The sequence below is a fragment of the Vombatus ursinus genome, unplaced genomic scaffold (genome assembly GCF_900497805.2).
Source record: "Vombatus ursinus unplaced genomic scaffold, bare-nosed wombat genome assembly UNPS02014867.1, whole genome shotgun sequence".
Classification (NCBI taxonomy): domain Eukaryota; kingdom Metazoa; phylum Chordata; class Mammalia; order Diprotodontia; family Vombatidae; genus Vombatus; species Vombatus ursinus.
The window spans coordinates 2,657,127-2,675,208 of NW_020954645.1; the positions used below are offsets into that span (position 1 = coordinate 2,657,127).

General features: G+C 41.4%; 1 protein-coding gene across 1 annotated transcript in view; it reads left to right on the top strand.

Moving 5' to 3' along the window:
* LOC114028004 (cathelicidin-3-like) overlaps window positions 1-18,082 on the top strand; it is a 60,170-nt gene that overhangs the window by 6,762 nt on the left and 35,326 nt on the right. The gene's annotated exons all lie outside the window — the stretch shown is intronic.

An 18,082-nucleotide genomic window follows, 5' to 3' on the forward strand; every position in this document is an offset into this window, starting at 1 on the left:
TTCACAGAAGATAGTGGGGTGGGGTGGGGAGAGCCCTGGCCTTGGAGTTCTAACTCCTAGGTTTTGTGTCTTCTACCTGGTTCTGCAATTTACCATCTCTGTGACCTGAGGACCAATCCCATGACCTTACCCTCATCCAACAGAATTTCAGCTCCTCCAGAGCAGGGACTTTTTGTCCTTCAATTTCTTTTGTCCCCAATATACAACCCACTGCCATGTAAAGAGTAGGTGTTTAATAAATGCTTGCTGTATTAACCTAAGTCTGCCAAATGGAGATAGGAATGCTCCCTCCCTCCCCCCATACCATGTGGCTATTGGGGATCAAACAGGATAAAGCATGAGAAAGTGTTTTGTATCCTCCAAAACACTATTCAAATATACAGTCACTCTATATAGGAATCATACATTGGCAGCAGTGCCAATGTGGATGAGTGACTTGCCCAGCCTAAAAAAGAGAACCTAGTTCTGTCAGTCACAGACTGCAACTTATAGTGTGATTTCTTCCAAGTCATTGACCTGTCAACGGGCATCAGAAGCTGTAGCTAAAGGAATGAAGCTCTAACGTGGAATATGGAGAGAGGGGCCAGAGAATGGTGTGAGCCCTGGACTTGAGGTCAGAAGACCTAGGTTTGAATCTCAGTGCTGACAGCTCCCAGCCATGTGAACATGGGCAAGCCCCTTCCTCTGGGTGGGCTTCAGTTTCTTCACCTGTGGAATGAGGAGTTCAGACTTGATGAGTGATGAGATCTCTCCCAGATTTAGTGTTGTTTGAGGCTTTGTGTAAGGTTGGCCCAGCCAAGGGCAGGGAAAGGAAGAGGAAGAGAGGGAGAGGAGGAACACAGTAGGGAAGAAACGGGGAGGGAGGCCAGGTGACGAGGAGAGGCCTTTACAGGGATGAATCTTATAAATGGTGAGCCTTTATAGGGAAAGGGAGGAGACAGTACCTGGCGGTGGTCATGGCTCCCATGCCCAGGATCGGTGTGGGAACTCCCCTTCCTCCCACCACTCTCTCTTTTTTTTTGTCCTTCCCTCCCCTCCTCTTTCCTCCTCTTCCCTCCCCTCTCCTTCTCTCCTCTCTCTTCTCTCCTCTTCTCCCATTTCTTTCTTTTCTTTCCCTCTTGTCCCCTTCCTCCCCTCCCTCCCCTTCCTTCCTTTCCATTTCCTTGCCTCCCCTTCCTTTGTCTTCTCCTCCTTTCCTCTTGCCTTGCCTTGCTTTCCCTTTTCCTTTTCTTCTCCTTCCCTTCCTTTCCTATTTCACCAAGACTGAAAGTTTAGCGGTCACTCACGGGCCTAATCCCACTACTGGTTGGCATGGAGGCTTTGACCTGCTCTGTTTCTGACCTGGGCCAGTTCACCCCTCCTTAGAGAGCTTGGTGGCCCCCCGGCCCCCAGGGGCTCACAGTATTAGTACCTTGAAGAAAGCAATCCTGTGCCCCCCATTCCCAAGCCTACTCTTCTCCATCCTAACCAGTTTCAGTTCCTGGAATTGACCCTAGATCTTTCCCTATCTTGGTCACCCTTCTTTGAATATCCTCTGACTTGCTCAATGAACTTCCCAAACTCTGCTGCCCAGAATTAAAGACAACATGACAGATGTGGTCAGCCTAGTGATAGTGCGGACACCAGATCTTAGCCCTACTGCAGCTCAGAGCTCCCAAGCTCATCAGCCTCAGCCTTAACCTGGGCAGCATGGGTTGCAGGTGTGAACACCACACTCAGCTCCGTAGCACTTTCCCCTGAACCTTTTCCCTCTACCCTTCCTGCGGAAACCCAGGAAACACTTTTTGGTCATTTCCTCCTCTCCATTAATGTCTGCTGAGCTGCCAGTGATAGCTGACCACTTCAAGTGTGATTCCTTTCCAGTGAACTTAACTCCTCAAAATCATCCTCATCATTCCCATAGCAAATGATTGTCATAACCTGGGAATTCCACAGCTTGAAGATGCCTCCAGTACATGCCTTCTCCAGTTGCAGAAGAGAAGGGAGAGCGTGCATATCTGAGAAAATGGAAAACATATCACCTGTTTCCCTCTTGTGGGACTAATCTGTTCTGGGATAGAGGTGGAAATCCAGCAGGTTCAGGGGTCCAGCCAGTCCAAGAACAGAGAACAACAGGGACCTTAGAAACCATTTGGTCCAACCTCCCCATTATGTAGGTGAGGACATGGATGGCCCACAACTGTTGAGTACCTTGTCCAAAATCACACAGAGTTTGTGCCTGAGAGCCAGGACTAGAAATCAGGTCTCCAGTCTGCACATTTTTTCATCATACTACGCTGCTTCTTGGGAACTAGTTGTAGGACTAGGAAAGCCATTCCTGCTTCCTGGGCCTCAGTTTCCTCATTTATAAAATGAAGGGAAAAAAAAAAATGAAGGAATTGGACTAGATGACCTCTGAGGACCCTATCACTTTCAATATTCTCTGATTATGCACCAATCTATGATGCCATGATAATTCTTGTTCATTGAAAAACAAATTTAATTTTTTAAATAAAAATTATGTTATACAAATCCTGAGGACTAGAATTATTTCTAAGAGAAAGACATGCAGACCTACGAAGCAGAGAATCACAGCCTATGGTCCCAATTCCAGGGTGAAACAGAAAGGTCTTCTGGGAAGTGGAGGGGTGTCTGGATTCCATCGCTAGGAATCACACAGCTCCGTGAAATCTTGTGGAAGACAAAATGCTACTCATTCCATTCTCATTGAAGGCACATTCTTCTGGATGTCACCTCCTCCTTTTAGAGTACCGACACAGTTTTGTTAATTCTGAATTTCAGAGGAATTGTATTTTTGCATCTCTAAAAACAAACAAACCAAAGCCAAGATAAAAATTCAGAGTGAATGAGATTCCCTTTGGGTACCTCACTGAGGCATGGAAGTGACTTTGCATTCTTGGAGACTACGCCAGCAGACTACAAATTCTGTCTTTCCCTAGTCTTATGGAAAGGTTTTACGTTTGGACCTGACACGCAACCATGTGTCTGTTTTCTGGGGACTAACCTCTTTAAATTCAGAGAGCCATGTCACAAGGAGATGGGTCACCAGGGAGGAATCTTTTGCTTGTTACAGCTCAGGAAGTGTGGAAGGGCTTCCTTTTCTTAAATAGAGACCATACCAGTTAAATTATGAAACTTTCAAAGTTTCCAAATAGCACAATCCTAAAGAACATAGGAAGTAATCAACAAATATTTGCTTAATATTTACTAGGGCTGTGTCAAGGGCAGAGTCGTCTCTATGGTGACCTAGAACAGTCATTTGAAGGTCCTCCCTTTGGGAGTTAGGCAATGATTTCAAGAAACAGACAGGGAAGGGAAAAGAATGGGTTCCACCCTAACTGGACTTTACATTTATTCCTATTAAATTTTACTTTATTAGATTGGACCCATTGTTGATGTCTGGTGGAATCTTTTTGCAACTCATTTCTATCATCCTATTAATTTTCCCTCCCAATTTTGTGTATTATCAAGGCAAATAGTGAGACTCCCTCTCCTCACCTCACTACTCCCTCAGGCTGCCCTTTAATGACTTTATTTCCCCTTTACTACTGTCCTGGATGCTCATTATAAATTTATTTCACCTGCAGAGGTGAGACATAATGTGATTTGGCCAGACCTATCCCTCCACTAAGGATGACTCTGCCCATGACAAATATATAATATGGGGTAGCTAGGTGGCTCAGTGGATAGAGCACCAGCCCTAAAGTCAGGAAGACCTGAGTTCAAATCTGGCTTCGGACCAAACACTTGTCACTTACTAGCTGTGTGACCCTGGGCAAGTCACTTAACCCCAATTGTCTAAATACATATATATATAACATGAAAGAGTCTAAGGGCCCTATGTCTAAGGGAATTTTGTTGCAACAACTGGGATCACACAAATAAATTGGAGAAAAATGCATGACAATGAGTAAAGAATAAATGTACAGTTATCTCACATCACAGGGGTTAGGAGCATGGCACCCCTGAGAACTAGAAAGTCCATGCAAAATTTTTTAGCCCTCTCTTTACACCAGAGAAGAAGTTTGAATTATTATGGTATTAAAAGATAAATATGTTGACATTATACATACCATACATATATTTTATACATTTCTGAGTTTCTAAACTTTTTCTGTGTCATCTGCTGGCCTTTTGGTGTCACCTACAGCTTTTGCAAAACTCCCCCAAAATTCCCATTTAATTTCTAATGCCAGCCCGCGATATATCGAGACTGTGATGGGGGAAGTTGGTGTGTGGGAGAGATAACTGTACTTGAAGAGACAGAATGTTATAAAGACCACTGCATTTAAATTTAGAGCAAGGAGATTCCAACCTAAACTTTGCCACTTACTACACATATTCTGGGTCTCAGTTTCCTAATCTAGAATATGAGGCAGGTAGACTAGATGATCTCCAAGGTCCCTCCCATCTCTAAATCTTCCAGTAACGACAGAAGTAGACACCAGGTAGTAGGTATAGACCCCTACTAGGTAAGGGCCTCACATCTCTCACCTAGGCATATCAGCATTCCACTGTCCTACTGAATGACCTCATTCTAGCAGGTCTATATTTCCAAAGTTAGACAATTACCCTAAGGTTACACTCAAATTTTCTCAAGGTCCTAGGGGGTAATTCTATGGAGGAGAAATACACTCCCCTTGCTCAATATTCTAACTTCTGAGCCCCTATCTGATGTATTTGCTATCTATACAATCAGTCACTCACAATAATGACATATTTAGATCTTAAACATAACCATAACAAAAGAAATAATATCATAGATGCTTATATATTAGAGCAAATAAATAAATGATAAACTATGTTATCATGTAATGTTATACATTATATAAACTATATTAATAATAAACATATAAACCTAGGTCAGAGTCTCCCATCAATGCACTCAATATCTATGGTGATGAGCAGTCAAGAACTTAACAGAGACGTGGAAGGAAAAATACGTAAGGAAGGGAATTTCATGCTCTTAGGGTAACTCCCAACTCTGAACTGTGGGATTTAATATTATTGGTCCATTCAGGGACATCTTCACCACTAGATACAGCCTTTCCCTATTGATCCTCACCACTCCTCAGGAAAATCCTCTTCTCCTCTCTACCTGTATCATTTTTAAGCTTTTTCACTTTGTAATACTCTTAAAAGGGTATTTAGGACATTTTACCTCTTAATATGAATAACAGTTCTGTTTAAGCCAGAGAACTTCAAAGCTCATCAGACTAGCTGTCTCTGGGCTGTACAGATGGGCCTCAACAGTAAATCATTCACTAGGACACTGGATTGTCCCATCAGTGTGGTGCTCACAGAAGCACAACTCAGGTTTAAGTCAGTTCACCAAGTAACCAACCAAGGCTGCTAAGAAGCTCCCTCTACATTTCCTTGTCAAGTCAGAGATGGCTGCAGAGAGCGACACACCCTTATGAGAAACTGCACCTCTCTTTAATTCTAGATGATCAGTAGCTGTAACTGAAGCTCTTGGTCAACAAAGTCAATTCTCCCTCAGAAACTACTTAGCTGAAGCCTTCTGTTACCTGAGTGCTTCTAACTACCCCAGCTCTGACAGAGCAGCTTTTGAGACCCCTGCTATGTCTTTCATTCTTTTCCTCCAGATCCTATCAGATTCTTCTGTCAGTTTCCTATAATTAGTTCCTATACCTAGTTCATACAACTCTCAATGACTTAAATGAGATACTCTTCATTTTGAATGACTTGCCTTTCACCTAAAAAGTCACAACTACCCCAATTTCCCTTATCAAATCAATAATCCTTTTTTTAAAAAAAAATCATACCTCAGTCTCCAAATGTTTGTGATTTCTCATTTTTTTAGTTTTATTCTCTTTAGTCATAAAATAATTATATGCAAATGAGCTAGGGCATCCATAATGCTTATGGCTCTGAAGACCTTAACATGGTACCCTTGAAACTGTTTCCTTATATCCATTTTTTAACAAATAAAAAAATTCTCTTTTCCTGCAGTATTTAAATCAGACTCATGAGAGTAAGGCATTACTCTACATAGTATACAAGGCGATTTGAGTCTATATATTTATCCCACAGTTCACTTTCTGTCTAAAACTGTTCCAATCCCATCTGAAAGCTATGTATATGTGTATGTGTACATACACAAATAAATGTATATGTATAATATGCGTGCATGTGGATATATGTGTATGTATATGTGTAAATATGTATATATGTGTATATGTGTGTATATATGTATACATATATATAAATTCACAACAGCAACATAGGGAAGTCAGCTAAAATTGTTTCCAGGATCTTGATCTTCTCCTTCTTATATCATTTTACCTAGGGATGAGAGTGGGAATAATGGAGCAAATCTTCAGGACCCATGGTCTCTTTGAAGTCCATTAAGGTCTAGCTATACCTCTCTAATCATGTACTTTGTGAAAATTATTTTTAATGCAAATATGAGACATTATATATATATCCTTATTAATTTTATTTTATTGGACTTAATCCAACATTCTAGCCTGTTGAAATAGTTTTGAATCCTGATTGTTATTCAATAAGTACAAAGTTGATAAGCCTGCTATTTATACCTTTATCCAGGTTATTGATAGAAATAGTAAATAGCACAGCACCAAAATCAGAGCCTTGGGACATTCCACTGGAGATCTGTATTGCTGTTGACATCAACTACACATTGGGTACAATCATTTCATCGGTTTCAAATCCACCTGAATCATCATCTGACTCACATTTCTCCATCCTATCCACAAGGATAGCAGGAGACTCTGTGGAGAGCTTTGCTAAAATATAGGCAAGTTCTGTCTATAACATTCCCCTAATCTATCAATATTGCATCCCTGTCAAAAAAGGAAATGACGTTTTGTCTGCTGTGACCTATTATTGAACATAAATCATAGAATCTAAAGTTGGTGAGGAAGGGCATTTTGACTAAATGTCCTCTGAAATCTTTTCCATCTCTAAGATTCTACATTTCTAGTTATTGAATAGAAACTCTATGCCTAGTATATTGATATATATCTTAGAACAGGAAAAAAAAAAGACATTCTCTATCCTAGGAGACATGTAAATCCTCTCCATCCTTCAAGACCTATCACAAGACCTAACTCTTCAATGAACCCTCCAGGACTGTTCCAGCCCTGGTCTTCAGTCAGAAGACCCAGATTTAAACCCTGGTCCTGCAACTTACTATATGTGACCTTAGACAAATCATCTGTCCTCTTTGGGACTCATTTTTCTTGTCTGCAAACTAGGGATAGCAATACAGTATTTCACAGAATTGTTGTGAGGCTCAAATGAGAGAATGTGTTACAGAATTTTGTAAATGGTAAAGTGCTTTTAAACAGTAAGAGTTCATGTTTCCATAGCATTTAACAAGGCACTTGCCTCATAATAATCCTATGAGGCAAGTTATTATTAATAAATGAGGAAACTCAGAGAGGTTAAATGTTATAAATGAGGAAGCTCAGAGAAATTAAATGACTTACCCACAATCACATTGCAAGTATCAGAGTAGAGGCTTGACTGAATTCAGTGCTCTTTGCACCAAGCTAGGATGCCTCTATTAAACATGAGGTGCCTTTGTAATTATTCTTTACTTTTTGTACCACTCACTCTGGTCCTCAGTCACACACTGTCTTATGTGCTCTAATTGGTTCAAGTGAGTGAGGCTCCTTTTTAATTAGCCAGGGCAGGATTATCTTCTCTTTGTCTAGGAATCTGCCCCATGAGAATCTGCCTGAGTACTTGCAGAACTGAGAGGAGTGGCCTCCAGGTGGCGATAGATAGCTTCTCCATGTTCTAAGTCTTAATTGCAATCCTTCAGACCCAGAGGCACAGCTTCCTCATAGTGAAGGTGGAGGGTCCTCTGCTGGTGTAGGACAGAACCCCGTTTATGCCTTGCCCTGACACTTTCCTTGTTCAAGATGGAGGGGGGTGATAAAGTAGAAAGGGAGTAAGACCAGTAAAGTAGTGAGTGACCAGCTGAGTTGGGACCTTCCTGAAATTGGTGGCTTCTCCTTGCCTTCCCTAGAGCCGGCATTGATCAATGCCCTGGTGAATGGTTGGCCAAGAGTTGCACCAGAGGAAGATGGATTGGTATAATAAACAGGTGTGAGTGAGGAAAGAGGTAGGGAAGGGTGAGAGTGGTGGAATGGAAGGACAAGAGGAAAAGGAGGAAGAAACTGTAAAGATTTCCGGATAGGAAAGCAAGGTGCCTTCACTTAGTTCCCTCTGCTACTTACTATGTGATCTTGGGCAGCCAGGGGGTACAATGCTATCCACTGGGTGTGGAGTCAGGAAGATCTGAGTTCAAATCCCCATCACCACCACCTCTTAGACATTGACTAGCTGTGTGATTCTGGACAAGTCACTTAATCTCTGTCTTCCTCAATTTCCTCAAATGTAAAATAATAGCATCTACCTTTCAGGGTTGATATGAGGATTAAATGAAATCATATTTTTAAAGCATTTAGCACAGTGGCTGGCACACAAGTAGGTCATAATGCTAATTAGTATAATTATAATTATTTGATCTTTCTCAGCCTGTTTCCTCATCTATCAAATAGGGATAATATTGTATGCACTACTCTTTTCATTTAATCCAATTTGACAAACACTTAATAAGCATGGGCACTGATGCCAGATGCTAGGGATACAAAAACCAAAACAAAGCAGGAGCTGACATTTTGTTGAGAGGATACAATATGTGCACATGTAAGTAAAGACAAAATAATGCAGGATGATTTCAGGAGATGCACATGAGCACTTGGTGGACCAGGAAAGGTCTCTGTCTTGTAGAAGGTAGCACCAGAGGGGGAAGCTAGGTGGCACAGTGGATAGAGCACCAGCCCTGAAGTCAGGAGGATCTGAGTTCAAATCCGGCCTCAGACCTAACACTTGACACTTACTAGCTGTGTGACCCTGGAAAAGTCACTAACCCCAATTGCCTAAAAAAAAAAAAAAAAAGAAAAGAAAAAGAAGGTAGCACCTGAGCTGAGCTTTGCAGGAAGCTAGTGATTGGATCAGATGAGAAGATATATTGTAAGCAGTTCAGAAAAATTGTAGGTGTTATATGAACTGTAGAGTGTGATGCTGATTATAGTCCTTGATCACATCTCCTAACCAAAGTTAGGAAAGAAGAAACTGAGCCAGTTTCAATCAGCCAAGAATCTCACAAGTTATTTTTTTTAATCTTATATTTGATGTCTTGTTAATATGTCACCATCATTTCCAAACTTATCCCTCTTTTTATCCCAAATTTATCCCAAATTTATTTTCCTCTTCCCTCCCCAATAAACTATTCCTTGGGGCAGCTAGGTGGCGCAGTGAATAGAGCACCAGCGCTGGATTCAGGAGGATCTGAGTTCAAATCCGACCTCAGACACCTAACACTTATTAGCTGTGTGACCCTGGGCAAGTCACTTAACCCCTTTGCCTAGTCCCCCCCAAAAAATAAGAAAAAAAATAAGAATAATAAACTTTAAAAATTTAAACAAAATTTAAAAATTTAAAAAGAGAGAAAAAAGCAGCTAAGCAAAACTAACCTGTAACATCAACCAAGTCAGCCTTTATGGGTACCTACGGTCCCCCCACCACTGCCCAGAGAGGAGGGAGGTATACTTTCTCCCCTCTTCTCTGCGGCCAGGCATGGTCATTACAGTTTCACCTCATTGATTTATTGTTAGCATTTGTTCCCGTTTGCATTGTTGTAAGTCATAGGGGGTATCATCTGGCTGATTCTGCTGACTTCACTCTGTATCCAGTCATACGCTTTCCATGCTTCTCTAATTCTTCATCTTTAGTCAATCCACAAGCATTTATTAAACACTTACTATATTCACGGGCACAAAGATAAGGGTTTTTCCTCTTGAGTTCCAGTCAGTAAATCATCTTAAAGCCAGTTCTAATCTCTGAATCCCAAACCAAAGTTCTCTGTGACTTCTCAGAAAGGCACCAATGGGATGCCTACAGTCCTTGGGTAAGTGTCCCTCAGATACCTCCATACACAGACCCATACTCTTTAATCTCAAATTTATTGATCGGGACAGCTAGGTGGCGCAGTGGATAGAGCACCGGTCCTGAAGTCAGGAGGACCTGAGTTCAAATGCGGCATCAGACCAAACACTTGACACTTACTGGCTGTGTGACCCTGGGCAAGTCACTTGACCCCAATTGCCTTAAAAAAAAAAACTTGAATTCTCATCCTGTCTCTGAGGTTTTCTATATTTGACCTGAGACAAGTTGCCTTTTGCACTCTAAGCCTCAGTTTCCTCATCTGTAAAATAAAGATAGTTATACTACCTACCCCCTAGGGTTGTTGTGAGGAAAAGCCCTTTGTAAATGTTAAAGCACTATATAAATGAGTTTTTGTTATCTTTTCCTCCACCTCAACTGTACAAACTCATGTAGCCTTGTTTTTGTCCCTTATTCCTCTCCCAGCCTCCCTGGACACTGAAGCTACCACTAGAAGTTTGGTGCTAAAGGAGTCCCTTTTTCTTTTTTGCTGCGTGGATGCATTGGGAAAATATTTGTTCTTTGCATTCCAAGTTGGAATTCTCAGTGCATTTTTCCCTTAGAAATGATGTTACAATTTGGCTAGACAAATATTTGTTCCATATCTTCTGTGTACAGAGTACTGTTAGACACTGTTAGGATAGAAAGAGAAATAAAAATATAGCTCCTGAATCACAGAGTTCAGCAGCCATCTAGTTCAACCCATTCCTGAAGTGGGGGGAAGGAAATGGAAGACAGTAAGCATTTATTAAGCGCCTGTTCTGTGCCAGGCACTGTACTAAGCACTTTACAGGTATCTCCTTTGATCCTTACAATCTTGGGAGGTTGGTGATGTTATTACCCTAATTAGTAATTGAAGAAGCTGAAGCAGACAGGTTAAATGACTTTCCCAGGGTTACACAGCCTAGATGTGTCTGTAAACTCATGTCTAAAAAATTTTTTTAAATTTATTATCTTGTAGCCTTTAAAAAAATTTTGTGTTCCAAATTCTCTCCCTCCAACCCCTTCCCAATCATTGAGAAGGCAAGCAATATGATATCATGTATGTGAAATCATGCAAAACATATTTCTACAGTAGCCATGCCACACACACAAAAAGCAAGAAAGATAAAGCGAAAAATTAAGCTTCGGTTTGCACTGAGTTCATCAGTTCTCTCTCTGCAGGTGGATTTCATTGTGAGTCCTTAATAATTATCTTGGATCATTGTATTATTAGAGTAACTGAGTCTTTCACAGTTGAACATCTTGACAATATTGCTTGTTAACTGTGTACAGTGATCTCTTAGTTCTGCTCACTTCACTCTGGTCTTCACTTCATATAGGTCTTTTCAGATTTTTCTGAAATCATCCTGCTCATCATATCTTATATAGCACAGTAGCATTCCATCTTGTTCAGCCATTCCACAACTGATGGGCATCCTCTCAATTTCCAATTTTTTGTCACCACAAAAAGAGCTGCTATAAATATGTTTGTATGTATAGGTCTGATTCCTTTTTCTCTGATCTCTTAGTGATACAGACCTGGTAGTGATATTGCTGGGTCAAAGGGTATGCACAGTTTTATAGCTCTTTGGGTATAGTTTCAAATTGTACTCCAGAATGGTTGGACCAGTTCACAACTTCACCAGCAGTGCATTAGTGAACTTGTTTTTCCACATTTCCTGCCAGCATTTTTCATTTTCCTTTTTTCTCATGTTAGCCAATCTGATAGGTGTGAGGTGATACCTCAGAGTTGTTTTAATTTGCATTTCTCTAGTCAGAAATAAGTCATGTGACCATTGGCTATTTTTCATTTTTTATGTGACTATCAATAGCTCTGATTTCTTCTTCTGAAAATTGCCTGCTTATATCCTTTGACCATTTGTCATTTGGGGAATGACCCTTTTTTTTTAAATAAATAAATTTGACTCAACTGAATGCAGATCAAAGCATACTGTTTTCATTTTTTTTGTTTTTTCTTATGATTTTTCCCTTTTGCTCTGATTCTTCTTTCACAGCATGACTAATGTGGAAATATGTTTAACATGATTGTACATGTATAACCTATATCAGATTGTTTGCTGTCTTGGGGAGGGGGGAGGGAAGGAGAAAAATTTGGAATTCAAAATCTTACAAAAATGAATGTTAAAAATTATCTTTACATGTAATTGGAAAAAATAAAATACTATTAAATGCAAAAAAAGAGAATTCACTAAGTAAAAAAAATTAATTTGACTCAGTTTCCCTATATATTTGAGAAATGAGGCCTTTATCAGAGAAATTTGCTGAAAGGTTTTTTGATATTACTTCATTGTCTATGGTACATTTTAGCAAAACGTAGTTTCTCTGATTGTCTCTTTTAATTATTTTTTTAAAAAATTATTTTAGGAGCAGCTAGGGTGGCTCAGTGGATAGAGCACTGGCCCTGGAGTCAGGAAGTCCTAAGTTCAGATCCAGCCTCAGACACATAATACTTACTTGTTGTGTGACTCTTGGCAAGTCACTTAACCCCAATTGCTTTTAAAAAAAGGGGGATAGCTAGGTGGCACAGTGGATAGAGATTCAGCCTTGGAGTCAGGAGGACATGAGTTCAAATCTGGCCTCAGACAGTTGACACTTACTAGCTGTGTGACCCTGGGCAAGTCACTTAACCCCAACTGCCTCACCAAAAAGAAAAAAAATTTATTGATCAAGGATTCTCCTAATTCATTTTCCCCCTTACATACCGATATGAAAACTGAGGTTCAGAGGGATTGAGTGAAAACTCAGTCATTTAGCTAGTGAGCTATGGGATCCAGGACTCCAATCCAGTCTGGGTTCTCTGACTCCAAATCCAGGGTTCTTTGGACTATACCACCTGCCTCCCATGATTAGTATGGACTTGTGGGGGGGGGGATGGAGGACTTTTCCTTTGATACTTCAATGTCACAATAGTGGGATATTTCAGGGTGGGGAGGCCTAATGTGCCTAGAATGGATCAGAATCTCATTTTTAAAAAATATCTCCTATATATACATGCATGCACATGCATGTGTGTATACACATATTTGTATATTATCTACATGCATTATATAAATAGAACAATATGTTATCATAAACCTGTATGTATACAGGATATGTATGTAGATACATATAGATATGTATGTATATAATAACATATCTGTTATAATAATGACCCAGATTACTATGGTACTTTAAGGTTTCCAGAGTGCTTTTTTTATAACTCCATGATATGAGTAGCACAAGTATTATTGAACCCATTTTACAGATGAGGAAATTGAGTCTCAGTGAAGCAACTTTCTCAAGTTTCCACAGATAGTGTTAGGATCTTTGGGCCACAACAGGAGAGGAATAGGGTCACTGATCTTCCACCAGAGGCCACCCTCTTTCTCATTGATGTATAGGACAAGTAGATCTTTCCTCTCCTCCACACCAGGGCATCACAGAGACAACCAAAGGTCACTGAGTTATATTTGTATGAATATGACAAGTTCATGCTCAAGGACAGCTGGTTGGTTTCCCAATGTTGATATCATAGGCACTATGGTATTGGCTGACCAAATAGACCAAGTATAAATGGGAGGTATGGAAGTTTCTAGAAGATTGTAGGAAGAGAGCCCAGGTCATAGCTGAGGTAACCTCCAACAAGTGAGCATTATGGGTCTCAGAGAATCCCATAAGTTCTGGCTTTTTTTGGATTATCACAGATGGGAAGTTGAACCAGATGGCATCTCACTCTCAACATCCTTTCTAGCTCTAAAATTCTGATTCCATGAAACACAACAACTTGAGAAATAAACTAAATTCCATATAATACTTTTTTGTATTCTTAAGCTAGTGAAGTAGGAATATCTATAAAGGGGGCTAAAAATTAGTATTGGAAATATTTCTGTTTTCACAAATTACAGAGACCAGGGAGAAAGCAAGCTGTGATGTGACGCTGGAGGGAAGTTAAAAAGAAGTCATTGCTTTGATCTGAATTCTGTACCTTTCATTGTTGTTTTCCTTTACGTTCTTGTAGTCAAAGTGTTCTGTCCTCTTGCTTCTGCTCTAAATCAATTCAAACAAGTGTTCCAAGGTCTCCGGATTCCTAGTATTTGCCATTTCCCATGGTGTAAATTTGCTCAGTTATTACGCATTTGAGGGACACCTTCTTTGTTTTTTAAATTTTTGTTACCACAAAAAAGGTTGCTATGAATATTCTAGTATATATGAGACTTTGTCTCTGGCCTTCTTTGGGCACATACTCTACTTTTGGGAATAGTATCAGTGGGTCAAAGGGTATGACCCATTTAGTCACTTTTCTGGCATAACTCTGTATTGTTTTCCAGAATGTTTGGACCAGTTCATCACTTTACTAACAATGTATTAGATTTCCTGCCTTCCCATGTTCCCTTGAACACTGACTCTTCTTTATACTGTTGTTTCTATCCTTTGACTAACATCTTTTAAGTCCCCTTCTTTCTGCATAAGTGTCTGGAGGAATGAATGAGAAGGAGTTGATTTTCTAGTTGATTTTTTGTCCAAGCACAGTTCAGCCGGGGACCGTGTCTTTGCAGAAGCATGGCCTGAGCAGGCTGAGTTAAAGGCACTTAGCATCCACACCAAGCCAAGAAGCATAATCTGGCAAGGCTAGCAAAGGAAAAAGAGAGTGGAGAGGAGCTGAGGCATCAGAAAAACATGGCAGACAATGAGAGGATGGATGACTTCCTCAAAATTATGGCCTCTTGGCAGAAGAAGCAGGTTCCCACTAAGATCAAGAAGGAATAGGCTTGGAAGATGCGAAAAGGAACTGTGGCATATTGGAAAGATTGTTTAACTTGAATTTGGAGGCCAGCTTTATCCCTTACTACCTGTGTGACCTTTGTGTGAGCTCCTTCCCCTCTCTGACATTCAGTTTCATTATCTATAACATGAAAGGATTGGACCACATGACCTTCAAGGTCCCTTTCAAGTAAACATCTATAATCCTAGGATAAGAACACAAGACCTCTGTCAAACCTCTGAATGGTTAGTGAGGTTGGGTCTCTAGCACCTGGTCCTGCCCCTGGTTCCTCTCTGTCTGCCCAGCTTGAGTTTGAAGGAGGGCAGACCCTACTGCCTTGCTAAGGCAGCAGGGGCATGTGTTGCTTGGAAGTGCTTTCATGCTCATGCCTGGTAAATCTAGCTATAAAAGTTCACCTCCCGATTCTTTTCTGAAATTTTTGGACAGAGGATAGGAGACACCAGCTGGGCTGGGGTTGGTCCTAAGCTGTGCTTGGTCCCCAGGGCCTACAAAAACAGGCCAGCTGAGGACCAGCAGGCAAGGTCCTTGCAGAACAGTGGCGGCTCTCAGGGTCCACAAACAAACAAAGAAGCAAAGGAAGAAGAGAGCTAGAAGAAGGTGAAGCAGCAGAAAAACAAAGGCCCTGGTAGGCTGGTTATCATCCCTACTTCTCTCCCTCCCACCCCCAGCTTTCTTCCAAGGACTTTTCTCCTGTGTTTTTGTTAGAAGAAACAATGCTGTGGTTTTACGGGCGAAGGGAACCCAAGAATCTCTCTGATTAGTAAGCTCTGTTAGCCTCTCCCTTTTGATGCTATGGAAGGGAATGAGGGTTGATGGAGAAGGAAGAGGTGGCAACATCAACCTAGATTGGGACATTGAGTTAGAACATAGATACCTGCAACTTGCCAGAGGACCCACTCAGGAAATCCATGCATTGGCAAACATATTACCCCAAGGCTAAAGGTGATCATCTGTGCTTCCAGAGCAAGGTGGAGGGGAAGTGGGCTCTGAAATGGGGAAGTCCTACAGTTCCAGAGAAGACCTTGAAGGACCTACCTTGATCTACCTCTGGATAGCTTCTCCCTCTGGCTAGACACCATCATAGACATGGAGTCATGATTAATTATTAGAAGGAGTTCATTAACATGACCAAGTATTGCCCCCCTTTCAGGGATGACTTGCAAGATCATCTCTTATTCACACCCTTTCTCCACTATGGTGCATTGGTCAGTGTAACAGATCAGGAGTCAGAAGACTTGGATTTGAAGCTCTTAGTCCAACTCGCTGTGTGATCTTGATCAAATCATTTAAATTTCTGGGCTTTGGTTTCTTCATCAGTTTAGAAGAGACTAGATGACAGGCAGCTGAAAGCAAGAATGGGTCCCAGTACCTGAAATCCATCCAGTGCTTAGACACATAACCCATCACAGAGTTATTCCATTATTGGCAAGGGAAACTGTCCAACTGCAGCTACTTTAGGAGAGACCAGAAGGTGGACCTGAGATAAAAATACACATATGCCTGAAGGAAATTAATTGCAGCAAATCCCATGAATACTTTGTCAAGCTCAGGCCCCGTATATAGTCTTGGCTTGGAGCTTTACCATTCAACCTCTGACATGAAAGGATAGCCAAATGTTCTAGCTCCAACTCTGGTCTTGGCTGAACCATAACATCTCAGAGTTAGGAGGAACCTCAGAGATCACCCTGTCCAACCCATCCATCCTGGAACAGGAAACTCCACTAGAATGTCCTTGAGAAGTGATCATCTGACCTCTGCTTAAAGACCTCCAGGGAGGGGCAAGCCGCTGCCATCTGAGGCAACTCATTCCATTTTTTGCACAGTCCTTCATTTCTTCTTGCTGGAATCTACTCCCCTGAGCATTCTCTCCCTTCCCTCTCTGCTCCTGGTTCTGTTCTCTGGAACCAGGCTGAATGAGTCTGACCTAAATTCTTCCCACCACAGTGTGAGGCCATTTCATCTGAAGGAGAAATTGGACTGTGTCCCAGGACATGTTTTCTCTGACTGTCCCACATTGCTGAAATGTTCTCCCTCCTTTGCTCTACCTACTGATAACCCTGACTTGCTTTAAGTCACAGCTAACAACCCATCTTTTACTGGGAGCCTTCTCTATCCTCTCTTAATTCTAGTGCCTTCTTCTGTTAATTATTTCCTTTACATCTTGTATGTAACTTGCTTTGTGTATGTGTATATATATATATATAGATAGATGTCTTCCCCCATTAGAATGTAAGCTCCCTGAGGGCAGGAACTGTCTGTAACCTCTTTTTTTGTTTGTTTGTTGGGATTTTTTTTTGTGGCATTTGGGGTTAAGTGACTTGCCCAGGGTCACACAGCTAGTAAATGTCAAGTGTTTGGTCTGAGACCGGATTTGAACTCAGGTCCTCCTGACTCCAGGGCTGGTGCTCTATCCACTGCGCTACCTAGCTGCCCCTGTAGCCTCTTTTTGTATCACCAGCACTTAGCACTGTGCCTGGCACATAGCAGGTGCTAAATGTTTATTGATTGATTGATTGATTGACATCCCTCTTCTACCATACCTAGGGAGAATACTTTAAAGGGGTTGTCCTTGCCAGTCCCTCTTTGAGGCACCATTGATCTGGCTCTTCGTTTGTCTTCTAGGGGAGGGGGGAGGCATTTCGGTTCATAGATGGCAGAGCCCAGGCATAAGATAGGAAACACCTCAGCCTGTGAGAGTGAGAATCAGAGAAAGCATCAGGCGGGGCCCTAAGGGTCTGTCTTGACAATATGATCACACATACACATACACACACAACACGCACACACACCCCTACCCCTTCCTCTAGTCATCCCCAGTCCCTAAGATTTAGGCAGAGCTGTTGCTTCTCATAGCTACATATGCCCTAAGGCATATGTTTGAGGTTCTCCCCTCAAATACACTCCACCTGGGTCAGGCTCCTTGGGTTGAGTATTAGAAAATAATTTACTCAAGTTCATTGAGTGCAATTGACCTAATGTTTAACATATATGCATTTTATTTGAAAGTTTCGGTCTATTTTGCCCCAACCCAGAGGCCCGATTCCAGTGGTGGGGATTTCAGGAACTAAGGAAAGGTCACAGATATTTTGGCACAAGAGGGCTGGCAGTGTGCCCTCCTCCCAACCCACCATGTAGGCAACCATCTGTTCTGCCTATGGGTAGGTCTAGCCATGTGGGCCTTCATGCTCTCTGGGTACCCCTAGCATTTCTTGAGTTTCAGCAACCTCCCCTAAACCATCATATTGAACTTGGCCTTCGGAACACTGTAATCCCTTGGACAAGAGATATTATCCTCTCTGCATCTTTTTACTTGCC